The 16,750-nt window shown below is 38.4% G+C and overlaps 1 protein-coding gene across 1 annotated transcript in view; it reads right to left on the bottom strand.

Moving 5' to 3' along the window:
- Positions 1–8,303, bottom strand: part of ESR1 (estrogen receptor 1) — a 191,390-nt gene extending 183,087 nt beyond the window's left edge. Inside the window, exon 1 of the mRNA XM_084515516.1 lies at positions 8,200–8,303. The gene's annotated coding sequence lies outside the window, so the exon portion shown is untranslated. The remainder of the gene's footprint in view (positions 1–8,199) is intronic.
- Positions 8,304–16,750: the final 8,447 nt, after the last annotated feature.

The following is a 16,750-nucleotide window of genomic DNA, read 5'->3' as shown; positions in this document are numbered from 1 at the left end:
ATTAGTGAAAGGAGTGAATATATTAGCATGTGGCAGTACAAACAGTGCTAGACATATTAAAAAGTCATGACTTAAAAAAAAAAATTAATTCCAGCTGACTGGAATAGCAACATTGCCAAATTAAGTGGTTATCTGTAGTTACACTGTTATGACCATTCAACATTTGCAAAGGATAAAGAACACAATCTCTAATAGGGTAAGTTTTAAGACATGGCTTACTTAACATCCATGAGATGGAGAAAATAGAATACTTGTTTAATTATTTCATTAGTGTCCTTCTGTTCTCATAAAAGAATTCTTTTTCTGTAAACCCTGGGCAAATCAACATAACTTAATCAGATGTTGCAGTTTTCCCACTGCGTAGTGATGTTCATCCTTGGACCCACAAACCATGCACTAACCTCCTGATGTACCAACCTTTTACAGGAAAAATATCTTGAATTCTGCAGTCACAACCAACCTTTGGTTTAGAGATGAATCAACCCAGCTGGCCTATGATTGCCACCTGCTCACCACAAGCTCTGTGAATATTTCCAGGAGAAAATACTGGGGAAGGGGACAATAAAACCAAGACAGCATCCTGTGTTGCCTCTGGAGGGGACAGAAAGTGCATTAGTCACTGGCTGCGCACTGAGAGGCACAGGAGGAGGGACGACCAGCCACTCAGGTGTAATGAGAATGTCTTGCTGAGTACCACTTCTGGATCATCTGAATGATGTCTGCTGAAAGTCCATGCTGCTATGACACCTATAAGAAATTAGATAACCTAAGAGCTAGATTGAGAAGCTGATAGTAAAGAGAAACTGTCACAGCATGTGTTCACTGCCTTCTTCTCAGCTCAAGCATCACTTCTGAACTGTGATCTTGTGAGGAGGAGGATGTGATCTTTTGAAACTTGTAGCAAGAAAGTGAAGAAATGTTGTTCTATCTTGCAATAGGACAGTACTCTTTTAAGAGCTTCAGGACATGGAGATATATCAGTTTCGGGGAAACATTTTTGCCATAAGGATATTGAAAAGGAAAAGTCTCTAGTAGAATAAATAAAAGCAAAATAGTGTTGGCAGGGGTAATCTGTCAGGAAAGACATAAAAAGTCATAAAATTTACTTTGGCTAAGTGATTTTTAAGACCATTTCAATGGTCTACATGCATTCATTTAAAAGGTGCCAAGGAAGAAGAAAATACATTTAATATGGTAGAAAGAATCATAAATATAACAGGTGGATTGAAATTATAAAGAAAAGGTAGGAGTAATCTTTATGAATTTATGAATTAATGCAATATTCTCAACTCTAAAGAAGTCTTCCAAAGCGCTCATCAGCTAATGCCCTGGGATTTCCAAATCTTGAGCATGCCAGACACTTGAAAACAATCAAACCTCTGGAAAATATGCCCAGAGATACCAAAAGCAATTTGAAATAGATTTTCATGTCTTAACTTCTTGTTTTGCTCAAAACGTTACTACATTACTCTTTAACCAAATGGTGGCCTAGGAACCTATTCTTATTGTAAATTTAAATAGTTTGAATCCTGTTATAGAAAGGATTAGAACATAACTCACTCTGCAACTCTGTAGAGCAGCTTTGCTGCTTCTAGGACCTTGCATTCTAAATTTGAAAGCTCACTCAGCCTCCATATAACCATGAACAATCTTCCTCTTATCTGATTGCCGAGAATAGTCATCCTGGGTTCTGTCTTCTGTCCTGAAATTAAAAATACACTCTTTTCCACAAATTCTGTCTGAATATTCTACCATGTGCTGTATGACAGGCCCAATCTGTTAGTCCTTTATACCAGACAGAGAAAACATTGCTCCTTTGAACGATTTACTACCCTCTGTGTTTTCACTGACACAATAATTACTTTCTCTGCATTTTTTTAAGACTCTTTGTAGGCAACTCCCCCATACCCATGAACAAGCTTAACGAGTGCTTTAAAGTGCTATCTGTTTTCCAGAGACTGAAACACATATGTCTCTTTTTGGTAATGTTGCAAGCCATTGACCTCAATGCAAATTTGAGGTATTCCATTGGTGCACCAACCAGACATGATTTGCTATGTAAAGGGTTGTTTGTTGTTTGTTTGTTTGGTTTTGTTTGTTTTTTAATTATTATTATTCCTTTATTTTTTTGGAAGCTAGTTTCAATTCCCAGCCTTCATTTAGGGAGTTTATCTTGATATTGTTCCACTTTTCAGCAACTGATTTATACACAAAAATACAGTCACCACACCAAATTATAAAATACATTAACCGGCAAAGAGGAAAACATTCATTTAAATTTTGTTTTCAAATTTGAATCTTTCTGAATTTTCTAATTCATGATTAATCTACTTTCCCTAGCTAACTTCCATCTGTATTTTGCACACCAAATTTGGGAGAACACATTAGGGCCTACATGTGTCATAAGTGTATTATGGTTGCACCTAAATCTGATATGTTGTCCTTTGTTTGAATAAAGCTTGCACAGAATAAACTTACATGTTTGGGATTTTATCCTTTTCAGTTTCCTTTAACTTTCCATGTATACTACTTGCTACTTCTTAAAGCCCAATATTAACTCTATTTCTGAAGGAGGGACCTTGTTCTTTCTTGTTCCATGGGATAACAATTACATTCATTATAATTTATTTCATTTTATACTCCTCATCAATTACCCAAAAACATGCACCCTAAAATACCTCCTGAAAGAAAGCCTGAAGAAAAAATGTACAGAGGTGCCTTTGGAAGTGAGACAATGTTTTTCCTCTCAAGTTTAAAAAAAAAAAAAAAAAAAGCCCTTTCAAACTTTTGGTAAAAATGTAATGCTGTTGGGAAACTGCCTTGCTTTTTTTTTTGTAGTGGAACAGCATTAGAATCAGTCCATTGGTTCAGAGAGCTCATTCATTTCTTTTAGTGTCTGATCTACATCACTGGTCAGAAGCAGATGCTCAGGGAACAAGCAGGTATGACACTTATGAATACATTACTACCATCCAGTTCTTCTCTCAGTCTATTCCTTGAAATGGATCTGGTTTATCCATTTACTAACACTGAGTGAATACTTTTCTGTGTATTTATCCACATTTATGTAAACTATCACACGTGAATTATCCATAATATCCTTTGAGATGAATTTCCAAAGTCTACTGTATGAAAAGCATCCCCTTCTTCGTTTTGAACCTGCCTTCTACTATACTTCATATACTGAAAGGCATGATGAACAGAAACACAACTCACAACTTTGCAGATTTCTATCAAACACTCCCCAAATCATCTATTTTCAAAGAGTCCTAGCCTACTTAACCATTCCCCAATTTATCTCAGAGCATGAACAAAACTGACAAATCTGTGACTCTTAAGAGACACTGCTAACAGAGTTCCTCCCTCCAGGTGCTTAATTCTGGGTTTTTACAAAAGAACTGTTAACAAAAGATGATTTTTAATACTCAGACTTGTTTGTGCTGCAGTGCCTTTTATTTAGAACATTGCCAAGGGGAAGATATTCATTTCTACATTCTATGTTCATTTTAGATTAAGGGAAACCAAGCCAAGAAGTTATAAGTTATAGATACAATTGAATCAAATGCACAAACACAAGACAGAGAATATTTGGCTAGACAGTAAAAGCATCCCATGTATTCTTAGGAGCCATTAATTTGCTGCATTTGGCACAGATGGATTCTTGCACAGAGAATTAATTTCACCTAATTTCAAGAAAAATGCAAACAAATCAGAATCAAGAGGACTGTAACAGTATTAGAGGATTTAAACAGAAAAGGTGATGAAAAGATAAGGAAGGCTGTACTGACTGGGTTTTTCTCTGAAGAAGTGGAGGCAGAAGACAAAAATGGTAATGATCTTACAACAGGTATCGGTGCTATAAGAAGAGCAGTAATCAATAGTTTACCACAGCCACCATCAGAAGCAAAATTTGTGAGATGAGTTACACATTACAAAAAGCTTTCTAATGGTCAGAGGAAGAAAGTGCCAAAATAGTCTATCTAAAGAGATCTGGAATCTCCTCCCTGGAGGGCTTTTAATATCTTCCAGGGTGGTATGTTTGATCCTTCCTCAGTCTATGCAGATAAGTGATCTAAAATCCCTGTCAGCTCTGCACTCCTATGGTTTCCCATTGATGTAACATGTGGCTTTAATGGGACACAGCTGCCTAAAAGCATTTTATGAGTTCTGGTAGCTAGCCAAAGGACCAATATATGGACCTGCAAGTAACAGAAATAGGACACAAGAGCTATTGTTCCTAGTCATATGGTTTTATTTGAATGTTACTTGGTTTGAAAAAATCAAATCTTGCCTATTCAGTTTTTGCTGATTCAGTCTGTTTAAGGCACACAAAGTGGGAAAATAACATAATTGATGCTCTTATTCTGAATTCAAAATTTCCAAATTGCTAACAATACCAAGGCGCTCTCAGTACAATGCAAACAGAATTTGTTCTTAGGAATAGGCCTAACTGCAATTTTGTTCCAATTAAAACATATTTTTGGCTTCTTACTGTTTACCATTACAATTACTATGACCTAATGGGAACTCAAGCTGTAGCATATTCTCCAAAACCACAACCATTCTGCTTCTTCATAATTTATAAAATCACACACCTTCCAATTGTTTGTGGCAGAATTTGCTCTAATTTCACAGGTAGAAGGATATAAGCATGGGCTGCTGCATCTAATGAAAGCAAGGTTCATCATTAGGCCTTCTCATGACAATTCAGTGACAGTAAGTGTGAACAAGTCTTTGTCTCAGTAGACACTAACAGATGACTACAGGAAAACAGCACACTGCTGCTTTTTAATTTGATGATGCTACTTTATTCTTGATATTCCTGTCTCATTTCAGGTTCCCATATAATTAATGAAAAGAGGTAGGTCTTAAACTACAGACTAAACCCAATCCATTGAGCAGACAAAAAGATACTGTTTCTAACAGGCACCTAAGTTAGATTGCTATAATTTATAAGCATAAACCTTCCCCTTAGGGTGCAAGCTGCCAATGTGAGGTAAAGAACATTATGTGAGAGTTTTACTCTACCAGGGAGCTCATCTGCTGATTAAGCAGACAACATTTTCTAACAGAAACAGATGCAAAACACTCTGTAACAAAAAATAGGAATAGAAGTCTAGGTAAACATTTGCAAAAAGTTAGATACACTAAGTGAATCATTTTTCAAAGCAGATTCAAGAAGTAAAATAAAAACTGTATATATGCACCTGCCAATACTGTAAGAAAAAAAAAATACAAATTAAAAAAAAAAAATCAGACATCATGATAATAATTCAAACTCACCCAGTAGCTATAACACAGCTCTTAAACATATTTAAGTAGGGTGTATACTACATTAGGTAGTGTGTTCCTCCAAGACAAGAATTAAAAGAACATTTTTAGGGTTGCAAAGTCAGGCCCTCAAAGGTAAAGGCGTGCCAAAGCTTAAAACAGTTGTCCTTATTGTTTCCATTTGTACATCTGCATTGCCACTTCACTGCATATGTCTTAACGTGAATTTCTTTTTCTCTTGGTTCCAACTGATTAGCTCAGTTTTTTAAATTATTACTTTAAGAATTAGTTCTAATATCTGGCATACTGTTCAGGTCAGAACAAGAGGCTTTTTGTCACTTTCACCCCTCTCTGCCTGTTATAAATATAGATAACACAGGTGTTGTATTTGGTAATTCCCTAGTGAAATTATCACCCAGCATGATATATTTATTAAAATAGTTTGCTTTTGACCTTACAATAATGTTGAAAGAAGCAGGACATGAGCTTTCACAGACTATTCAATTCCCCTGTGTTGCGTATGTGTTAGGCAATGAGAAGTATTTTCAGGCTGTAGACAAGTCCAAAATTAAAGCTGCACAAGATGTTTTATCTCTGGAATCTAGTCACTGAGTTATTGATACTGCAAAACTCCTAATGCATTTAAAGTAGACATTGCGTGCAAGTTTCTTGGTTTGAAAAGCAAGCATTCTTCCTTTCTCAAAAATTCTGTTATGCGCTGTCTTCTGACAGTCTCAGTTACTGTGAAGAACTAAGGTCCATCACAAAAACCTCTGCTGTCACTTCTCCTCATAGAATCACAGAATGGCTCAGGTTGGAAGGGACCTTAAATATCATCTAGTTCTATCGCCCCTGTCACAGGGAGGGATACCACCCACTATTTTACAGCCTTTCTTATGCTGGTACTTCCTCACAGGTAATTTTTCCAATTTTGCCTTTCTTATCTAGTTTTGGTCTTCACCCCCCAGCTTTCTGACCTCCTCATAGGCACTAGAGGGGAATATCTTTTCCACCTTTCCAGTTCCTCCTGCAGGAAGCACCTGTTTAGGCTGCACAGCCCATCCTTTTTCCCTGCCAGACCTATTTATTCTGTACTAGCCTTAAAAAAAACTCTTCACTTTTTCTCAGGCTATCTTCCCCTTAACTCCTTTCATCATCCTAACCTCTTTGTCCAGCCCATCCTGACTTCTTACCCAGAAAAATAAACCCAATGCCTAGTTTCCACTCCCACATACGCCTCCAGTCTCTGTATTTCATAGTCTTCTACAAACAGATCCCATGTCTCAGCCTATTGCCTTGATCCCTGGCCCAAGGTCAAGCTCTCCTCCATTATTCTTTTCAACTTTAGGCAGCTTCCTCCTAAATAATACATAGATAATGCAGAGAAGGAACCCCATACCAACGAGCCAGTGAAGCCAGCAGCACTCCAGGAACTTCAGTTACAGCAGAGGTCTGCTCAGCCCTGCACCATCCCAGCCTGGGCATGCAGAGATAAAGGTCAGGGAATAGAGCTAAAAACATCCAGCAAATATGAGCATTTTTAAATGATGTTTTATTTTAAAAGCTTACCATTTTGCCAGATTTGGGTTGATTTCACAGAGATAGGTCACTATTTAGTCAGTGGCCATTTCTTTTCTAAAAGTCAAACCTCCACTCAAAGCACAGAGAGAGTCATGCAAGAAAGCTTTGCTTTAGTGAGGGCCAAGCAGAACTTGAAAATATCTTTGCCAGCACACACAGTATATGTGCGAAACTCCATTAGGGTCCACGTTTTTGACACTAACACAAAGCCTACACTAGCTCTTCTTCTGCTTGTGCGATCATGAAACTATGACCTGCAGATCAACGGTCCTACAGCTACATTTGGAGTACCGCAAAGAAGAGATTATCCCTGCAAATCTATTTGCATTTCAAAAAATATATGTAGTTTGGGGGGGACTACTTCCAATTCATTTTTAAATTGAAGAATTGGGATATAATTTTGCTAAAAGACCTGTGTTGGTCATGCAGACCAACATAAGGAGAAGTCAGATTTCAACTCAGACAGTTGTAGTTTGACTACAATATAAGCATCTTAAAACAAAGACCATAGTGGGAAGTGTAAGGCAACTTTAATCATAGGTGGGGCTGATATAACCACTTTATCACAGGGAAACACACTACATATGCAGGGAGATCAGCCGTAAAATAACCTCCTTCCCGTTATTACCCTGCAGAACCAGTAGCTCCCACACTTCAAGCCACTTGAAATTTGGCAGCCTGGTGACTAACAGCCAGAAGCACAATTTCAAGCCGATGATAAAACACTAACCTCACAAAACAACTCATAACGGCTTTTCCAGCTTGTGATTTTCAATGGACAAAATTAACAGCAGTTGTACGCTTGCCGCTACATTAAATGGTCTAAGTCATCAACAATTTCTGGAAATTTCTCCAAACCTAAAACCTGTAGCTATTTTCTTGAACAGGCACTGATATACTCAATAAACACACTTCAAATCTATGCAATAGCTATTATGTATTACCAAAGGGAAGGTTGTCAGCTATGTACTTCCCCAACCCAGTACACAGTCTGTAAGACTGCTACGATGCCAATGGGTATATCTGAAACATGGAACTTCACAGGGAGATGAATACAATATATTTTGCTTGGAGTACAGTAGAGAAGCTGTCACTGCTGCTCTGGGAGAAGGGCACTCTACATCCTACTGATTACTGCTCCAGAAGCCAATTTTGGCAAAAGCAGGCTCAGACAGAGTCCTGTGCTCGTAGTCTAGAACACAAATGCACAATAGGTGCAGCACAGAGAAACGTACATCAACCCAGTGTACATATAAATATAAACATGCAATTAAGTCACAACAGATATGAATCAAAACAGAAACAACAGCAAACAAAAACAGATTACCTACTTTGACAGATTCATACCTGCAGTCTTCTCATTTTAAAGCTAAAAAACAGGAGAGAGAATATTCAAATTTCTTGCCCATTTGGGTGGCTTCTTTGCACATGTTCCTGAATTTTCAGCTATGATGAGATCTGCTCATTGGCAGTCACCAAGAGGCTGATATGACCATGAAATGAGGAAACACAGGGAATGAAAAATAAGGTGCTAGCACCACCATTTGCTGAGGGCTGGAAAAACTAGCAGAAACTTTAAGAGACTATGAAGACCTGTTTCTATAACACAGGCTGCTTTTAACTCTCTTACCATTGCTGTTATGTGAGATGTTTGATCAAAACATGCTCTCAGCATTAATTATTTGCCAGGAAAATCTTAACGAAGTCCAGATGATGATTTTTATTTCCAGCACTATAAATCTGCACGTGTAGACACAGTTTCATACAAAGGTTTTTTGTTGTTGTTGTTGTTTTGGTTTGGTTTGGTTTTTAGGAGTTATTTGAGTTAAAAAGATTACTGAGAGCTAACCATATACTGACAGTGAACATACAGCAGCTGGCTGAGGCGAACTGAAACAGCTTAAGAGAGTTGCTGTGCCCCTGGAAGACATATATTTTATTGCTCCTCCCTGCTATCCTGACACAAAGAAGCTTTGGGGGGGGGGGGGGGGGGGGGGGGGCTGCCAAGATCCCCTGGCAGGGGTGAGCTGTGCCAGCAGAGCCCTTCCCCTCCGTCACATGGCACTTCCATGTCGGCCTCCTGCTTCCGGGAGCAGTCTAGATTTGCTTCTAAGGAGGAGGAGGCCTGTGAAGGAGGAAAGTAGCATGAGTCTTATTTAAGCAACTTGAAGGAGCACGGTCTGATTTTAAAAGACACTTGCTAAGAAGCAGATTGCAATACCTGTATGGCACAGTACACATGTGATTCCCAGACTTTTAAAATCTAATTTGCTTCTGCTTTCTGTGCTGTCTGCTAGCTTAATTTTGCTCCTCTTGAGCAACAGACTCTTACTTACATGTATGACAAAAATCAAATGAATTCATGACCAGGGATGCACTAAATCTTTTATTTAATTAAAAAAAAAAAAAAAAAAAAAAAAAAAAACCTATACTATAGAGGGGAAATGTTTTAATGTGGGATAAAAACTGCAATTACTTGTTTTCAGAAAGTTAATAGAAACATCTCTATTGCAGTAACATACTGACAAGCATTTTTGTTATCAAGACATTGCTACTGGCGCAAAAGACCTAGTAAATTTTCATTTAACAAAGTTTTTTAAAGTCACACTTTTAATTCCTGAAATGAAATGAAATGATGAAATTAAATGAAAATCTTTCTATAGATTTAGATCTGTGAAGAGGATAAAGAGCAAGAGATAGTTATACCATCTCGTAATAACATTATCTGATAACAGCTCAATGCAAAGTAGGTTCAGAGGGGCATGAGGAAGAAAAATTAGAGAATATCTTCTTCAGCTTTTTAACTGTTTTCTGAAAATTGTTTAGACTCACTCACCATGACAAGATTACTGTTACAAATCTGTAGCTGAATTTCTTCCTCTTCCACAAACATCATACCTCTTTCATCCTAAAGCATCCCAAACCAGATAACCTGGAGCTAACAGGTGCTCTGAGGCTTAGGAAATAGTGTGGACTCAAGTTCCTCACAACCTCAAGATCCTTCAACAATTTCTCACTGTCACAGTGAATTAAGAAAGCATCATCTAGATTTACTTCTATGACAGGCAGAAAAAAGGTTTCTCTAAAGACAGCTATCAGTGGTGGGCCTCTGGTTTGGCTGGTGTCACAACACATAACCCTACAGAAGTTAACAGAAACCACTTAGATGTGCACAAGTTGAGGCTTTTGCATTAGATATACAAAAAGACACAGAAAAAACACTTATCTTGTTCATATATAGTAGCTATAGACACAATGAAAAAAAGGCAAGAAAGCACAGGCCAATTTTTTTTAAAGCTGGATTTTTTTGGCAGCTCCAAGTATTTTCAAGTAATCCATATTTTCATCCAATTTGTGCAATTTCATAGAATAAAAATGGATTAGAAGCTATTGCCTTCTTTTCCTCAAATATTTTTAGCCCTTCAGATTTCTCAATGCTGTCTAATTGTTCCTAAAGCTGCTTTAAAAACTCTCAGTTTCTTGGAAGATGTAACATCAGGACTTATCAGTTTCCTTACTGTCATGAAATTTGTCCCAAAGTGTTTTTATCATTTACCCCAAGTCACAGCTGACACAGTTATATTTGTTAAAGTATTTAATTTTTCCCAAACTATTTTTTTCTGCATCATTTGAAAATGTGGCTACACTATACATGCAGCTGATAACCAATCTGCCTGCTCAACATTTTCACCTACAGCCTCTCCAATTAGGCAGGACAAAGATAAACACAACATAGTGATAGATATTTCATGTTTCTTATTTCTAGCCTTTTCTAGATTGTTTTCTGTTCTTCCTTCTCTCTAACAACTGCACTATGACTTAAGACTGACATATGACAACTACACTGAAGTATAGGGCAGCTATGGAAAGCACACTTTAAAACTGTGCTTAGGATGTATGAACAGAAGATAAAGTTAATGAAACAGGAAAACAAAGTGAAGTTTAGGGCTTGTAGACAACCCATGAAGTCATGGACCAAAGCCACAAAACAGCCAGTAATACTGTCGAAAGTTGGGCAAAAATTACTCATTTCTCTTCCCTTTCCCCATTAGTCACTGTCGCTATTACAGATAAAGGCACATTCAGAAGAAATTCAGAAGGCTAGAAAAAAAAGTATCCTCAGGAGCTTCTGCACTGTAGTTACTTGTCCTAACTCACTGCAGGATTTTCTGGGGAGGTCACACACTCCTGATCATCGCAGATTGCTGAGAGAGGTACGACTGCAATTGAGATGATGCATTAGTCCCAGGAGCCAGATTCTGAGAGGGATCGGTGCAACTAAGGCCTCCCTTCATGGTGGCCCATGGAGTGTCCTTGCAGGACTTGAGGGTGCCAACATCCATCTTCTCTCCCCACATCCCTTTGGTGGCATTAAAGGAAAATAAAATAAAATAAAATAAAATAAAATAAAATAAAATAAAATAAAATAAAATAAAATAAAATAAAATAAAATAAAATAAAATAATAAAATAAAATAAAATAAAATAAAATAAAATAAAATAAAATAAAATAAAAAAGTAAATAAATAAATAAAAGGAAGAAAGGTGGAACAAAGCTGCAAAGGCCTCAAGGACACCACAGAACTGGGGTAGAGAAAGATGCTGAACAAAAGTCCTGTGTGTGCTTCAGGAAGGTAAAAAGGAAGAAATTAATGGAATCGGCTAAAACTGAGGGCTTCGGGCCCCAGAACGCTCCCAGTCTCACTCGTGTCAAAACAGTTTAGAGAAAGGGCATCTCCTTCAGTAAAACCATAGCTTCCTATAGACTGTTCTCTCAGTGCCACACAAATGTGTACAATGTGCTGCTATTATATGCATATATACTCACACATACATGTGTAGCGGCACAGTGCCATTGTATAAACTAGGGAAAATACTATCTTGCTTGCTTTGCAGCCTACACGTATTAACATCCCTTTTACAGCACTGCTGACATCACGAAGGATTCTGCTCACAAACAGGCATATAAACCAAAAATATTTCTGTCTCCAGCTTCATATGGCAACACAAGTAGAAAACAAACCAAGCAAAAAATCAGGATTTAACAAATAGCAATAAACTTGTATCTTCAAGCTGCCACAACTGACACCATCTGAGCAATTACTGAAAACATCTGCTAATCCTTTAATCATATTTATTTACAGAAATCATGCAGGCAGATATATTCAACATTATTACTGATGTATTTATTTTTACAGTGCTTTTGCACTGCAGTAATTTAACTTATTCTGTGAATCCATACATAAAATTTCCGGTTCAGTTAAAAGACCATATTATCTTTTGTTAAAGACTGAGAAGTGTTTAGTCCTTTCAGATCTTTGTAAAATCAAGCCAGTGGGTTCTGCTTTCATGACCAAGGATACAAAAGCCATCATTCTTAAAAAAAGAAGCTAGAACAAATAATAGATGCCAGAGCTGTGGAATGCAAGAGGATGAAAGATGCAGCCAAAGACACCAGCAGTTTAGCAGGGGAAGCAGCTTCACTCTTTCAGATAAGGAATGTACATCTCTGGTAGTTTATAAAAGAAAAATGAATATTAAAGAAAAAAATATATAATTCACCTATTAAGAAAGAACATACTTTTACAAGGACTTGTGGGTGTCTTATCTCTTATAAAAAAAAGAGCTATGCACATCTAGAGATACTATTTGCTCTCTGAGATGAGGAGTGCTGCAACACTCATAGAAATCCAAAACACTCCCTCCATGCAGAGATGGCATGGAGAGATTTACAACAGCATAGTGATGTAAACATTTAGGCTAACTCCGGAAGTTAAGCATGCATCCAGCTGATGGTATCACATGCAGTTACATTTGTTAGCTGGAAGTTGTTCTATGGCTGTCTTCCTTCTGCAGTCCCCAGTATTGGCCACTTCCATATGTCAGCACTGGATGCTAGAGAATATCGGGTTGCTCTGCCATGGCAGTCCACCTACACATTTTCTAGGCCATCTCACTACAGAGAGTTTAATATCTTTTCAAATAGGTACTCAAAAAAGCAGTAAAAGATTCATTCTCCAATCTGAAAGGTAAATGACTACATGAAATTATTGTCTTTTTTAGGAGTAGTCTACATATTCCTCTTTTTTCTTCTCTGTCAGCTGCATTCAGCCTGTTTAACAGATGGGAAGTGTTGTCTGGTTAAAGTAAAAGCAAACAACATCTTACAAAAATTAAAAGATACCACTTGATTTAAAACCAAGTTCTTGGCTGTCAAGATATCCAAAGAAACCCTGATGAACAAGAAGTACTGCTAGGAAAGTTGGTATTAATATTTCCACCATGAAAATTCATTGAAGAATTTCAAAAAAAAAGATGTGCAACAGATGCATCTATAAAAATAGCATATTTTCCTTCCAAAACAGCAAATGAACTCATGATTGCTCAGGTCACTTGGTTTGTGTACTGACTGACTGGGGTTTCAATAGCTGACCTTTATCAGATTGGCTGACAGACAGTTGGTTAAAGGTAGATGTGTATTTCTGGGCCCCAGAAGAAAGATGTTAATTGGTTAGTGGTATATCAGACCTTATTTCAGCTCAATATCCTTTTTGTGTTGTTTTGTTGTTTTTGTTGCTAGAATCAAGTTTCTTTATCTTCATATTTAGTTAAATTACTAACAATTAATTTAAAATCAATTTAAATCAATAATTGTGTTTACAAAATTTATACCAAAGCTATAAGTAGATCCTAGTGCTACAGACCATTTCTAGCAGGGACTAAAGAATGCAGGCTACTGAAAGAAAACTTCTACTCCGTTAGTAAGTTGACTGTTTTTATTAATGTCCAAATTTTCTTGGCACAAGAAATGAGACTCCATAATTGAGCTCTGTCTACACTGATACATAGAAAAGTTTGATGTTTTCTTCACGTTAAACTTACCAGGTCATAGCATGACAAATGCCGGAATCCTGGTAGCCTTGCAGGTCTGGAGTCGAATGCCTTCAGCTCCTCAGGATTTGGATCTTCCCAGAGGTACATGAGCAAAGTGGCCAGCCTCTGCTGGCTGACGGTGCTGGACACATTTCTTTGAAGAAAACACTCATCTGGCAGCCAAATGGAAGCATAAAAATCACAGAAGACTTGTTCTCCAGACCCCTCACCAGCTTTGTTGCCCTTCTCTGGACTCGCTTGAGCACCTCAATGTCCTTCTTGTAGCGAGGAGCGCAAAACTGAAAGAGTACTCGAGGTACAGCCTCACCAGAGCTGAGTACAGTGGGACAATCACTTCCCTAGTCTTGCTGGCCACACTGCTTCTTATACAAGCCAGGATGCTGTTGTCCTTGGCCACCAGAGCACACGGCTGGCTCGTATTCAGCCGACTATCAATACTCCCAGGTCCTTCTCTGCCAGGCAGCTTTCTAAACACTCATCTCCCAGCCTGTAGTGCTGCTTGGGGTTATTGTGCCCCAGGTGCAGAACCCAGTGCTTAGCCTTGTTGAACTTCATACAGTTGGCCTCAGTCCAGCCTATCCAGATCCTCCTGCAGAGCCTTCCTACCCTCGAGCAGATCAACACACACACCTAACTTGGTGTCATCCACAAACTTACTGAGGGTGCACTCGATCCCCTCATCCAGATCATCAAGAAAGATATTAAAGAGTACTGGCCCTAGCACGGAGCCCTGGGGAATGCCACTAGTGACCGGCCTCCAACTGGATTTGACTCCATTCACCACAACGCTTTGGGCCCAGCTATCCAGCCAGTTTTTAACCCAACAAAGCGTACACTACTCCAAGCCATGAGCAGCCAGTTTCTTGAGGAGAATGCTGTGGGAAACTGTCAAAAGCCTTGCTGAAGTCAAGGTAGACCACATCTACAGCCTTTCCCTCATCCACCCAGCGCATCACTTTGTCATAGAAGGAGATCAGGTTTGTCAAGCAGGATCTGCTTTTCATAAATCCATGCTGACTGGGCCTGATTACCTGGTTGCCCTGCAAGTGCTGCATGATGACACTCAAGATAATCTGCTCTATGAGCTTCCCTGGCACTGAGGTCAAACTATCAGGTCTATAGTTTCCCTGGTCTACCTTCTGGCCCTTCTTGTAGGTAGGCGTCATGTTTGCTAGCCACCGGTCAACTGAGACCTCCCCTGATAGCCAGGACTGCTGATAAATGATGGAAAGGAGCTTGGCCAGCTCTTCTGCCAATTCTCTAGCTACAGCATGTAAGAGATATTGGTCCTGAGGTTCTGTCATCGCAACCAACTGATTGTATTAATTCACCAGCTTTTTGAAGCACCGATGGATCATTCTCAGGAGTACTGACGCAAGGCTGTGATGTGCAGCCCGCAAGTCTCTCTGCATGACAGCAAGAGCACTGGTAGCTATTTTTCTCCTTGTTCTTTTGGCTGTTCTTCACTTATCCGGACAGTATTTGCCTAGCAGTCATTCTGAATTTTTGCCTTTTGCCAGCGATGGCTGCTTCCTACTTCCTAATTAATAACATCACACTGACTTTGTATCTGTTAGCTCATCTACTTGAGGCTGAAAATTTCCATAAGTATCAGGCAAAAAGAGCTCTGAGTCTTTTCCTTCACAACCAACTTCTACATTGTTTTATGTACTGGTATTCATCTTCTTTGACTATTTCTTACATTATTAGCTGTTTGACAATAGCTTTTCACACTACCATGTCCACTAAAACATGACATGTACAGTAAGTATCCATTTTAGTTTCCTTCTAGTATTTAATAAGAGGCTACAACATACATGTACACATACAATATAATATGTTAAAGAAATTAGACTTGAAAATTTAAGGGATTCTGTATGTCTCTTATTTTGGACTATCTAGAGTTCTGAGCAGAGGAAAGAGTACTTAAAAGCAGTTAAATAAGAAATCCCACAATAGCCAAACTACTTAACTTACTGCTAGAATATAATTTCCCTCATTTACAATTTGACAGCTTGTTTTGTAACTCTTTCAAAAGCTGAAATGTTGCTCTGTTATGGCTAAGACTTTAACAATAACTGAATAAAATACAGAACTCCAGCTGCTAACTGCAAAGCTGAGGACAGAAACAATATCGCTAAATATTGCTGTAGCTACTTAAAATGTTGAAAATATTACCAACCTTGGACAAATTTCTAAAACATAATTATGTACTTGTGGATGGAAAAAAAAAAAAAAAAGAAAAAAAAAAAACACGCTCTATTCATGCATGCATGCATGCATTTTTCCCACAGATAGTCCTGTCATATCTTACTCCACTACATCACACCCATGCAGAGACTTCTGTATTTTGGGTGGTTTTTCACCGCAGCATAACTTCATCGTTTTTCAGCCTGGTCCCATTCCCCATTTGGAATTCCCATCCCATTGCACACAACTAAACCATCAGCAGCAACTGTTCTCACCCATCCCACAGGGCTTGTCAGAGATACAGTCTTTGCATACCTCCTAATTGTGGATTCTTCCACATTTTACAACATTGTATGGTGGGCTTTTTTGGTTGGTTGGTTGGTTTTTAATTTTATATCCTAAATATAATTTAGGATAAAAATGTAAAGTCTTCTTTCAATTGAACATGTTGGACCTTTTGCGTCATTTTCAGAGCTCACACATATAAAAAATTACAGTTGTTTTCCATTTGGAAGTGTGAAAACCAACAGATCCAGATTGAAAACTGCCTTACACTTCCAGGAGAGACAAAATCCAAACATATCCTGAGGTAATTGGGAGAACTGGGATTTTGGTATTTTGACTGCTTCTGACCACATATTCCTCACCTCCTACTGCCTGTGAGAAGCAGGTTTCACCAGCAAGGATGTCCCACAAGCCACTGTGGCAGCTCTCACTGGTGAGAGACAGCCACATCGCAGGTGAGAGACACAACCCAACTGTCTCTGCCCAGCTCCTACATCCTTACTTCTTACATCCTGGGATTTCTCCCCATT

The sequence above is a fragment of the Aythya ferina genome (genome assembly GCF_964211825.1).
Source record: "Aythya ferina genome assembly, chromosome: 3".
In the NCBI taxonomy this organism is placed as follows: Eukaryota; Metazoa; Chordata; class Aves; order Anseriformes; family Anatidae; genus Aythya; species Aythya ferina.
The sequence above is the reverse complement of the archived record's forward strand: the minus strand, read 5'-3'. Positions and strand labels throughout refer to the sequence as shown.